Here is a 13,023-nt window from a genome sequence, read left to right as displayed (position 1 = left end):
CCCAGGCAGAGCACTACTAGCACTCTGCTTGGGACTCCTGCTCTGCTCCATATATGGGCAGTGATATCAGGAGCCGAGCTGAAGTCCCAGAGTGCTGGGAGCAGCTAATATATAGATAGTGATGTCAAGGCCAACCCCAGAGCCAAAGTCCCAGGGAGAGCGCTACTAGCACTCTGCTTGGGACACTGCTCTGCTCCTGACAACACTGCATATATGGACAGTGATGTCAGGGGCTTCCCCAGAGACGGAGTCCCGGGCAGCACGCTACTAGCACCTCCCTGCTCTGCCATAGCTATTGAATGTGGCTAGCAGTCATAGCAACTGCTAGCAGGGCCACTGGGCATGGGGAAGGGGGCGTTACGCCGCCTCCCAGACACAGGCTCCCTCTAGAAGCAGGATCCCCGGCAAGACTCTGGCCGGGGATTCCACTCCTAGAGGAGTAGTGGTAGTGGGCCCCGGCACGTGCCCGGGTTCGCCAGGGGCTGACGCCGGCCATGCTTGCGGTGGACTCTGGCGAAAACCATAGAGTAGCCTTAGACACTGTTGATCAGAGTTGTGACAGATTTGGGGTTGCAGATTTATTTGCACGCTCAGTCCCGACAGTCTCCAGCAGCCTTTGTGTAATCGCTCACATAGCATTTCCATAAAAGTTTTACCCTGGGAATTGCTCAACCAGTGATTCCATAACATTTAGTCCCCGAAATACTGTCATTTTACTGCTTAGTTGGTATATTTAAGCTTAGACTTACTGTGAGCAATAATATAGAAAGTTACAGACTATAGCTTCTTAATTAGTTCACATGACCTTGCCTCGCCATCTGTTTCATTATCTTCATCTGTTAGTTCTAATGCATTCTTTACATTAGTATACCAAACTGAAAACAAACATGTGTGTATATATATATATATATATATATATATATATATATATATATATATATATATACATATACATATATATACATATAGCAAAATCAAGCATTGCTTGAGAAGGGCCCCATGGAGTAGGGCTGAAACGTCGCAAGTGTTGATTAAAGTGATCCGATTTTTCACTGAATTTGGAGTGCTGTCTTGTGTTTTGGATTTTGCTGGTTATTTGGGACACTAGTCGTGTGTCTGAACAAGAACCTGCATATGAAAAAGAAAGACCCCAGCGGTTGGTAGGAATTAATGACAATATATTTACAAAAGGCTGCTACCAGCAGAACAATTCCTCTTATACCAACTGCTAACATTCGATATACAAACAAATAAATAAATACGTTTTATTGTGCTTCTTAGAGCAAAGGACTAACTACACTAATTTATTTTAAAATGAATAGCATCACCTCCGTTTTAAATTTAGATTGACTGTGCATCACGTATGTGTGAACTATGTACAGTGCTGCTCCTGGCTGCAGTCCAGCGAGTCAGACACTCAACATGTGTGAAAGACAACGGAGGTACGTATTTGAATTAAAATGTATGTATTAGAGCCCCCCCGACATGTTTCGCTGTGCTATACAGCGTCCTCAGGGGTTCAGGGGCTTAATGAGATTGCGCCGAAAATACCAAGCTATTTTAAGCTGTCCGGACGGAACAGCTGAATAAATCATGCCAACCAATCATGTAGCATCACTGAAAACAAACCCCCAAGATGGCCTGATTGACATTATGGCCGGCCAATCGGTGACTTGGCACCGAAGGCCAATGGGAGGAGGCCAATGGGAGGAGGTTTAAATCACGGTCGTGTGCATGGGGCCTAAGTGAGCTAAAAACAGCCTCCAGGACATAGTAGTCAATAGTACATTCATCATCCAGTGCTTGAGAGCAAATTAAATATTTTGTATCAGATCCTTAAGGTCAGCATCCTAGTAGCTAGTATTCTGTTAAACATTCAGCCTCCATTGCACGTGTCCAATAATTTACTGTCCTGATATACCTCATAGAGATCAAGTGACATGATGAAACATGTTTGTCAATGGAGCATTCATTGATAACATTTCTGATGGTCCAGTGTAAGGGTATGTTCACACGAGGGCGTCCGTAACGGCTGAAATTACGGGGATGTTTCAGCCTGAAAACATCCCCGTAATTTCAGCCATAACGGCATGTGCAGGCGCTTGAACGCCGCGTCAATTACGGACGTAATTGGCGCTGCTATTCATTGGAGTCAATAAATAACGGCTCCAATTATGGCCAAAGAAGTGACAGGTCACTTCTTTGACGCGGGTGTCTATTTACGCGCCGTCATTTGACAGTGGCGCGTAAATATACGCCTCGTGTGAACAGACAAACGTCAGCCCATTGCTTTCAATGGGCAGATGTTTGTCAACACTATTGAGGCGCTATTTTCAGACGTAATTCGGGGCAAAAACGCCCGAATTACGTCCGTAAATAGGCCGTGTGAACATACCCTTAAATGCTCCGTAATAGGGTATGTGCACACGTAGTGACCAAAAACGTCTGAAAATACAGAGCTGTTTTCGCAGCGTTTTTTACGTCCGTTTTTGGAGCTGTTTTCATTGGAGTCTATGAGAAAACAGCTCCAAAAACGTCCAAAGAAGTGTCCTGCACTTCTTTTGACGAGGCTGTATTTTTACGCGTCGTCGTTTGACGACTGTCAAACGACGACGCGTAAATGACAGGTCGTCTGCACAGTACGTCGGCAAACCCATTCAAATGAATGGGCAGATGTTTGCCGACGTATTGTAGCCCTATTTTCAGACGTAAAACGAGGCATAATACGCCTCGTTTACGTCTGAAAATAGGTCGTGTGAACCCAGCCTTAGACTGTAAGCTCCAAGAATCTACCTGGATGCCGTTCCCTAGCTAGCATAGTTGGAACTTGGGTGAGAAAAAGGAGATACAGGAGAAGCTTTGCTGCAAATAAGGTCGCTGAATGACTGAAACCGTTATTGAGTTAGCGGTACAGAGTCTAATTAATCCCCTGTTCTTCACCATTAACCTCACAAGGAGGTATGGACTTTGCCAGTTACATTCCCAGGTTGCGGTCCTCGGCATAGTCCCTATTAGATGGTGGTGCTGCAGATGGCAGGTATCTGTGGTTAAACAGTTCTAGTTCATTAACAGGTGGGCAATGTCAGGTCCAGTAATCATTATCAGAATTCAAGGTCAGGGTCAGGCGAGATGTTAGAACATGGATAAATCAGATCAAGTAAAGCTAAGATAAAAGCCAGGTCAACTCAACACCAGGGCTGAGAAAAAAGTAGGGAACTCAAGGAAGCATACTCCTTTGAGGTCTCCAGCTGAAGATGTTATCTACTCTGACCGTGCCTTGATCTAGTGGCAGAGCACAGTACAGAGAAGGGAGCTGTGGTGTCACCTAGACAACAGGATGCTACAGCTCCGTTACGAGTCGACAAGCGCCCTGCCAGGCAGATGGAGCGGCGGGGCGGTTATTGTGATCACGACATTGTTTTGGGATGTACCTTCACGAGAAGCGTGAAACTATTTGATACATTTTGGGGCATAAATATTACAAAGAGGCTGCCAAGAAAATTCCTTTTGGTCCAAATCTTTTCAGGCAATAAAATATTTTAAGCTCCCATGATACCTTCTTTAGTCTAAATCTTTTTACATGCCGAGTTATAAGTTATTATTGGTCTAGGAGAAGGGAGTTCTGGCAACACCTAGGCATTGGGACGCCACAGCTGCATAACGACCTGTCGGGCACATGGAGTGTTACACCAGGGTTGGGGATTGCAATCCCTTACTCAGTAGTCTGTTTATTCATTTCGGCCCAGTGCCAATGTAATTCCTGGTGGTTCAGTGGCCTAACAAACTGGTGTTTCCATGGTTTTCTGACCGTACCCTGTGTCTTTACTAAAATGGTGGCAGGGATCAAAGCACTTCACAAAGTCTGCTTGGCCTTGTGACTATGACTCTCTCTTTAGTGTAAAGTGGTCCAATCCACTTTCAGCTTCAGGCAGCAGGTCTGGTTGGGCCCCACCATCTGAGTCTGTAGGCCCTTTAGACACAAGGCCTTAATCGTAACCATTGTAACCACTGTAGTTATGCCACTATCATAAAGCAAGGTGCAGGAAGAATCTAGAAGTGGATACAGTGGAGTGCTGAAAATTCATAGTTCTTATCCTAAAAAGTGTAATTAATAAAAGTAGTCCATATCCTCATTAATATCCTATATTGCATAGCAGACACGCTTCCCTGTAGTAACACGAATGATTTGATGTTGTTAAGAAGTGATGGTAATAGGTTCTCTTGAGTGATAGAAACTGAGTAGTCCTTATGAGAAAAAATCTGAATATCACATAGCAGAAGAGCCTAATAATGAAAATTTGCAGAGGACAGTAGAAAGGCTCCAATGGCACTCACACTTTTCACTTCTATACAGAGAAGCACAATTGAAGAAATAAAGCGCTTGCATAGGGTATGTAAAGTTATTGAAATTCTGGCAATGACAATTTTCCTGAAGGGGAACAGAGCTACAGTGAAAGAGCCATCTTAAGTTGATTAAAATGACTTTAGATACGAAGTAACAGCAAGGGATTTCCAGACTTATCTTCATATGGCGGCAGAGAATAATTTTACTGCGTGCAGTGATAAAAAGATTGATTGATATATAAAAGAGTTTCTATGAACGGATTACTTATATAAGCAAATATATAGTTCTATTTACATAGTATAATATTGCTGAAGCCCTGAAGAAAATTATCTTTTTTAATGGAACTTATTTAAAGCTCAACAGCTTCAAAATTGATTTTCCTTAAATAATGAAAAGGAAAGAATTTAAGACAGACCATTAAAATTATGATTTGCCTACATATTTCTTTCTTTGAATCTTTTGGTTGTTTTTTTTTTTGTTCTCATTAAAAGGAAAACTTTGTAGGCATACATATTACAATACATTTACTGTCTGCTTTTTCTTAGGACCAAAATACAAAAGATTAAAGTTATTAAAAATTAATGCAGGTAAACCTGTCTACGGGCTGTTATCTACTACATGTCAATGGGAAAGGATAAAAGCCATAACCGTCCAACCAATTCAAAAAGAATCACTAGGAAAATTAGTTGATACACTCTCTCCACCTGTTGAAAACATAAAAGTATTGTGGTTTGATGTTTTCCGTATTGTATTCTTAAAACAAACTGTCAACGTTCAACTCTCTTTAGAATTTTAAATAAAATAAGGTTTAATAGGTAGAGATGTACAGGTTCTCTAATGATTCATCGCCAAATGTTGCCTTACTTTAGCTTGTTAAGAAAGAAAATGCACTTGTTTCAATACAAAAGATTATATTATGAATGTTTGTAAATGTGCCAGCTGCATAGTATTTATAGCATCATCTACTGATTGTTAAGGGTATATTCACACAGGGTGGGAAAGTGCAGCTGAGAAACCATTACCACTGTAAAAAATGTATGTATTTACATGTGGCTTTGCCGCATTATTGCATATACTGCTGTGTGGTAATGGTGCTGCTTCCTGCCGCACAATTTTGCCCCATGTGAATACACCCTTAGGCCACTTTCACACAATACAGATTTGCCCTGTATTTTGCATCTGTTTTTAAAGACAAAACCAGGTGTGCAGTCACAATGGAGAAGAACTCTTTCCATTATACTTTTTCTCTTAAGATCCATTCCTGGTTTTGGCTTTAACCCCTTAAGGACGCGGCCTATTTTGGCCTCTTGAACCCAGCAAATGTTTTAATTTTTTTTACCACCGCATTTTAAAAGCCATAACTTTTATTTTTCCATATTTTTCTTCTTACGTCATTCATTGTGCGTCTTCATGAATGTGACAAAACCAAATATGTGTATTTAATACACTTTAATAGTTTTGCCTTATAAGTGGATTTTTAATGGTATAAATCGGGGCATTTTTTTTTTAATTACATTAAACAATTTTTTTTTAAATAAACTTTACTTAATATTATTTTTTTTCTTTTAGTCCCACTATGGGACTTGTCTCTGTGATCAATTGATCGCATCTATAATACACTGCAATACTTTTGAAGCATATTATTGCCAGTCAGTGTGCTACTTACAGGCAACCTATTAGGAACGTACACTTGTTAGGCCTCCGGCTCCCTTGACAAACCATCAGCACACCCCCTTCTGCAAAACTCCTTAGGCATACCTCCCAAATCTGAAGTACAGTAAAGAGGGACAACTGATGCAGCAAATTTTTCATACATTAAGTCACGCATCTATAGTGCCCACACTGTTTAATTCCTCACAGCTGCCTTTCACAGCAAGTATAATGCCCCTATATTGTCCCCCCGCACAGCTGACCCCCATAGTGCCGAATAAAAAGAATAAAATAGATACTCACCTTGCTCCATTCCCTCAACGAGTGAAGGACATCCCTCTGCTCTTCCGGTCTGTGCAGTGTCACTGCACCGTGCCTGTCTGCGCCGAGCCGCTCACAGCCTGCGTTGCATAGTGAACGTTGGTGCAGGGAGCTGATGGCTCCCTACTCATCCATTGGAATCAACTGTATCTGCGTACTAAGGATGCAGATACAGTTTGAACCGGGACCACCGGCTGACTGGGACAGCGGGACACCGTCCGGAATCCGGGACTGTCCCACTGGATTCGGGACGGTTGGGAGGTATGCCTTAGGTGCTGCAGTCACTATTGACTGCAGCATCTTAGAGGTTAAATATCTGGGAGCGAAGTTGTATTTGATCCCGGCCATTACAGCGGAATGACAGCGTTAAGTTACATCTGACACCCACTGATGATGGCACGGGCACAGCTCCTATGCTCATGCATCACCTTGATGCAAAAGTACTCCTGTTCGCTATTATGTCATGTGGCAAGAAGGGGTTAAAGAAGAGATGCAAAATACAGACCAAATCTTCACTGGTTGAAATTGGTCTTAAAGGCTATGTAAATGTTTGAAAGTGTTTTTGTTTTTTTTAATAAATATGTATTTAATAAACTTTGTAAATACATTTTATTCAAAATTATTTTTACTTTTTAAGATACAACTTCTGTGTATTCTCTATACAGAGCAGCTGTATCGTTCGCTATTGACTGAATCTGTCAGTCCCAAGGACCTGATCGGTTCAGTGACAGCGGGTCCTGCGTGTCTGACGGATTCAGTGAATAGCGCTAGATACAGCTGCTCTGTATAGAGAATACAGAGCAGCTGTATCTAAAAAAGTATAAATAAGTTTACAAAGTTTATTAACACACACTAAATACACATTTTTATTTAAAAAACAAACGAAAAAAAAAACATGTTCAAACATTTACAAAGCGTTTTATGCTGAAAAGATACCTGTTTTCAAATTTTTGGTCAGGTTACAATTTCCTGTTAATATTTACTGGGTAAAAACATTATTATTAGTTATTTTAAAGCACTATTAATTCCAGGGTGCTGTACATATAAAAAAAAGTTACAATTAAGTACATAACATAAGACAATAAAAACAAGTACAATAAATATGAGCTTAAAGGGGTTTTCCCATAATTATTATTTATCACCTATCCAAAGAATAGGTGACAAAAATCGTATCGGTGGGGGTCCGACGGCTGGGACCCCACCGATCAGAAGAACGATCTTACCTTGCCTTTCCTGGGCGTTCCATGTGAATGGAGCGGTAGTGCGCATGCTCGGTAACCGCTCCTTTCATTTCTATGGGCCTGCTGAAGATGGCGATCGGCAGCCTCATTATAGGAATACCCCTTTAAGGAATGACAGACTGGTACAGATGGAGAGAGACCCTGCCTGTAAGGGATTTCAATCTACAATGGAAGAGGAAGGAGAAAGTAGGTTAGGGTGGAAGCTTTTCATCTGGTAGAGTAGAGGAAGTAGGGTTATTAAAGGTTGTAAGCTTTTCTGAGAATGTGGGTTTTAAGGTTACTTTTGTAGGTTTGGATGGTGGGAGAAAGTCTGGGGTAGTGAGCTCCAGAGTAGGGGGAATGTACAGGAGTAATCTTGGAGACGATGATGTAAGGAGCAGAAGATATTCAGTTATTCACTCATGTCTACTGTAATTGAGCAGTTTGTAATTCACGCTTCCAAAAAAAGAGACTTTAAAGTATGTGATGATTAACACCTATAGTATAAACTGAAAATCCAGCTATTCCATAGTTGAAGTAGTTATTTATGGGAGAGAAAAAGAGCATTTGGAGAAAATGCAGAGTCATACTGAATATCTACATTTCTGAGTATGTCTGACTATTATGGAGAAGTAAGGATCATCCATGAAGATTTTTTTTCCTTCAGAGAATAACAATCCTGTCATGTAATAATCACACAGGACCGAGATCTGATAACTGTACTGTAACTTGTTTGAGGATCACATGACCAGGACAGAGTTTAATCTTCTGAAAGTATACAATGAAGGTTCCTATTCGAAAATGGGAACAAGTAATAGCATGTAACTATTGAATGCAATGTTTCAACAGCAACAGCAGTATTTGATCATATCCCTTAAATACACAAGTCGACAATTGAACCCGTCTAGGAGGCCAATAGTATCAGGGATAGTTTGTCTCACCTCTAACCCCTCTGAATATGTAGACCATCAGTTGCAGGAATGTAAGCAGTTATTACTTGTATATCTGCAAGAAACTAAGCACATTGTTCGAATTCTGAATACAATCATCTGGGAAAAACATTATATTATTGGCATATTAGACGTAACATTGTTATATACAGTTATCGACAACAAAAAGAGGTGTGATGAGAAAAGATCCCTTCTTTAATTATGTACAAATAATACTTTTCCCTTGAACAGATACATTTTATAGTGGATTGTATATCTTTCATCTTAACCCATAATTTTTATATGAAGATTAATTTTATTTACAGACATAGCGTACCGCTATGGGCTCCAGGTTTGTGCCAAACTACGCTAATTTATATGTAGGTAGGTGGGAGGAGTCTACCATTATCCCATCTGGCTCGGCTCTGTTGGAACCTGGTTCTCTGGAAGCGTTTTATAGATTATATTGTTTTTATTTGGGTTGGGGATGAAGTCTGAATATTTTTTTAAATTAATATTAATAGAGAAAATGTATCTGCAATTTAAACTTCTAGTAGGGAATTGTGAATTTTTGGGACTTCACCTTCTAAAAAATGGTAATCTATTAACAAAAACACATGGCAAGCCAATGGGAAGCAATAGCTACATTTTGACTACGAGTTATTATCTACCAGTTTGGCTAAATAACTTCCCTAAATGCCAAATTAAGCATTTGAGAAGAAACTGCACTGGGCAAGAGGAGTATGATATAGAAGCTAAGACCATTCTAAGTAAATTTGTGGAAAAAGATATGATACTGGAAAGTTGGAAACGACTAAGAATAAAGTGAGGGACCTGCCTATAGAAGCACTACTAGGGACCAATAAGTAGGGTGATGTAAATGATGATAGGAATGAACCAAAATTATTTAAAACACCCATCATTACTCAGTATGTGGTTGATGGGGAATATTCAAGTGAATTATTAAAAACAATTGGAGCATTCTCCAACAGGATAAAATCATTGGTGAACTACTTCCACAACATTCAAGTTTTGTTTTCAGGAGAGCAAAAATTCTGGGTAATCTGGTGGCTCCAACAGTACAACAACCCAGGAAAAAGATACAACCAGAGTCTATAAGTAAGAATGTTTAATTAACCCTCAGCTTTTTCCCCCTGTAGAAGGTGTTGTGCATGCTGAGGTATAAAAATGAAAAATACAATTGCTATGGTGGTTAAGCCAGATAGTGATTCACCACATATTATCGAGGACCACAAAAATTGTTATACAAGAGGCATTACTATATCAAATGCCCTTGTAACAAACTATATGTAGGTCAAAGTAAACATTATATCTGAATGAACGTTATACATATATATATATATATATATATATATATATGTTCATAAGAGCACAAATTAACATACCTAAACATACATATTATATATATATGAGAGGTGTCAATTATCCCGTCATTACAAAGAAAAACCTCAAGGCAAATATATAGGATCCACTATATCTGTTATTAAAAAAAATCCAACTGAAGATTTTTTTTAAAACAAATGTCACAGGCAAAGAGCTGTTGGATATTTAATTTAAATTCCCGAAATGTAAATGGGTTTAATGGTGAAAATTAAACTATTTGTTTTTTAAAGGTTTTGAGCCATAGAAATAGGGGGTAATACGTATTGGTTGCTTGGAAATCTACCATCCCATAAATGCAAATAAAGTCCCCGCAGCACGGATCTATATAAGCAGTGAGTGTTGGCGTATTCTCTATCTAATTTACCCCAATTTGGCATGATTTTTCGCCCAGAATTCCCTGCGGCTGCAAGGGAAGATATGCTGTGTACTTTTACATAGCGTATCTGCCCTGTGTAAACATAGCCTTACTGTGTGCTGAGATCAAGGTAAGTTTAAAACATATTTTTAAAAAAATGCTACAGTAATCAGGAAAAAGATTGCACTGCCTAAGGCATACCTCCAACCAAACATGAAAAATTCATTATTATTTGCATACCATATTATTGTTATGCTACATACTATTTGTAGACTACATAGAAAACATATCTTATCCATAGAAATCATGGAGTTGTCCTTTCCTTGTGCAGTATTTGAATATTATGTTTAAAAAACCTTTCTGTTCTGTATCTGAATTATCTACACAGATGACAGACGCTTGGTGACAAACACTTATGTAGCCATTAGAGTGCTGTAAAAGGTTGACATGCAGCTTTATGTGGATTCAGATTACTTTATAAAGCTATCCTGTTATAAAGTTTATGTACCATTGAGGATCTATGAAAAGCTTCTATAACAACTGCTATGGCCGCTGGAATGGCAGCAACAAGTGGTTGTTACAGGTTTTACCCTTGTTTGGAACAGTTTAGGGACAAGTCTACTTTATTTATCTACAGGAGTAAATGTTTTTTAATACATTAAGTTGGTGGCAGGAATGGCCACGGCGATCATTTGAAAAACGATAGACCCTATATTAACATGACATTTGAATGGCTTGAAGCAGTCAATTTCCAAGTCCTGCCAAGTGTCCAGAAATCCTAGTAATTCACACTAGTATTCTGGCGTGGGAAATGTATATTGTATAGATATTTATAATTAAATGCTGGATGAGTATCAATGTAGGATAATAAATTCACGCAAATTCAGAGACACTTTCAATTACCTTCGAGTTGAATGACGCAAAGGATAAATCAAACGCCTTGAATTTTTAATGTCTTTCAATTTTGTGAATTATAATGTGCTGCTGCCGTCTTATTCATGGAACTGTTTGTTCCATTTGCACATTCTAAATATGATTTTTATTGCCATGTCCCTTTTAACAGCGTTCCGGGTTACCATAGAAACCAATTTCTTGCAAGCTCCTAAGCATAAGTGACCTCGCCATGCTTTAATGGGTTGTAATTTTGTATCATTCCTGGTTTACCTTGTTAACATGTATGGAGATGTCCTTAATATTGGTACTTCACCATGTCACATGGACATTGTGACAAAACTGGAGCTATTTCAATTCAGTACACAATTGAGTTAAATGTTTTCTTTTATGTATGCATTTCTCTGTGATAAAAGAAAGTTGGCTAAATTGTGCACTAGATACACAGAAATGGAAAATATCCACATACATAACCTCTAAATTGTGGCTTTTACTTACCACCTTTTCTGTATTCTTTCCTTTTATTACTGCTTTTCCTTTCTGGTTATATATTCTGGTAGGTTCGGAAAGTGTGCGTGATTTCTAATCTGTTTAAAAAATACTCATCTGGAATATCATTGAAATCTTTGTTTATAGCAGAACTCTAGCTTCCTTATGGTATGTTCACCCAAAGATGATTTGTTTAAAAAAAAAAATATTTTGCATTCAATTTGCAATGAAATTCTCGGTGAAAATCCGCAAATTACTTGTGTGGATTTGATGTACATGTGACCAGATATTTTCTAGCAATATGCCATCACTTGTAGCAGTAGGAATACTCCTCTAAAATATTCTATTGCTAAGCAACAGATGCTGCACCACAGCAACAGATGCCACCACACATCACCACAACTAGTGAACAGATCAAAAAAATCTCACCTTTCCATGTGGTCCCAGTGGCAAACTGAGAGCATATAAGTAGAAATCCTAATGAATGTCCTTTGCTAACCAAAATCACCTGGGCCAAATGTCTGGAGTGCTGGTACCACGCAAAATAAAAAAAATAAATGGGACAAAATGCAAATACGCCATTAATGTAGAAAAAGCCATGGACCGCACATACATTATATATACACACGTTGATCTATAGCTGCTAAGCAAAATTTACAAAGATGAACATGGTTGTGTGTTAACATTTTGATCAAATTGTATAACCCCACTTGCCACTTCACGGCAAACTCTTTTAAGTGGGTCCCTACTCTATTTGTTGCAACACCGCAGATCTATGTGTATATATAATGGAAGTGCGGTCCATGTATTTCTACAGTAATGGGTATACGTTTTCTCTCCCCCTCATTTTTTTTTTGTTTTTCCTTGGTACCAGCACTCCAGGTGATTATAATTAGCAAAATACCTCATAAGGATTTCTATTCATGTGCTTTCAGTTTGCCACTCGGACCACATGGAAAGGTGAGCTTTTTTGATATGTTCACTGGTTGTGGTGCTATGTGGTGGTATATGTCACTGTGGTGCTGCGCCTGTAGGGAGGCGTGGCCCGGAGCCAAGGTGGCTTGGCCTGGCAGCAGGGGTGCTGTTAGTCCTCTGGGTTGCTCCCTTGGCAGGTGCGCTGTCAAGGCAGCAGTGGGCACCATGTGGCACCACAGCAAACAAAATATGGAGCCACTTTAAAGAGGTTGCCATTAAGTGGCAAGTAAGCTTATACAATTTGATCAAAATGTTAACAAGGAACCTCATGTTCATATTTATAAATTTTGCTTAGAAGCTATAGATCAATGTGTGCATATAATGGATGTGCTGTCCCTGTCTTTTTCTACAGTAATGGCATATATTGGTATTATGTTGTTCTTGTATAATACTTTTAAATAAACACATGCAGCACATTGCAGCACACATGTGAAGACTGGCATA

The sequence above is a fragment of the Rhinoderma darwinii genome, chromosome 3, assembly GCF_050947455.1.
Source record: "Rhinoderma darwinii isolate aRhiDar2 chromosome 3, aRhiDar2.hap1, whole genome shotgun sequence".
Taxonomy (NCBI): Eukaryota; Metazoa; Chordata; class Amphibia; order Anura; family Rhinodermatidae; genus Rhinoderma; species Rhinoderma darwinii.
This window is presented reverse-complemented; position numbering follows the sequence as displayed.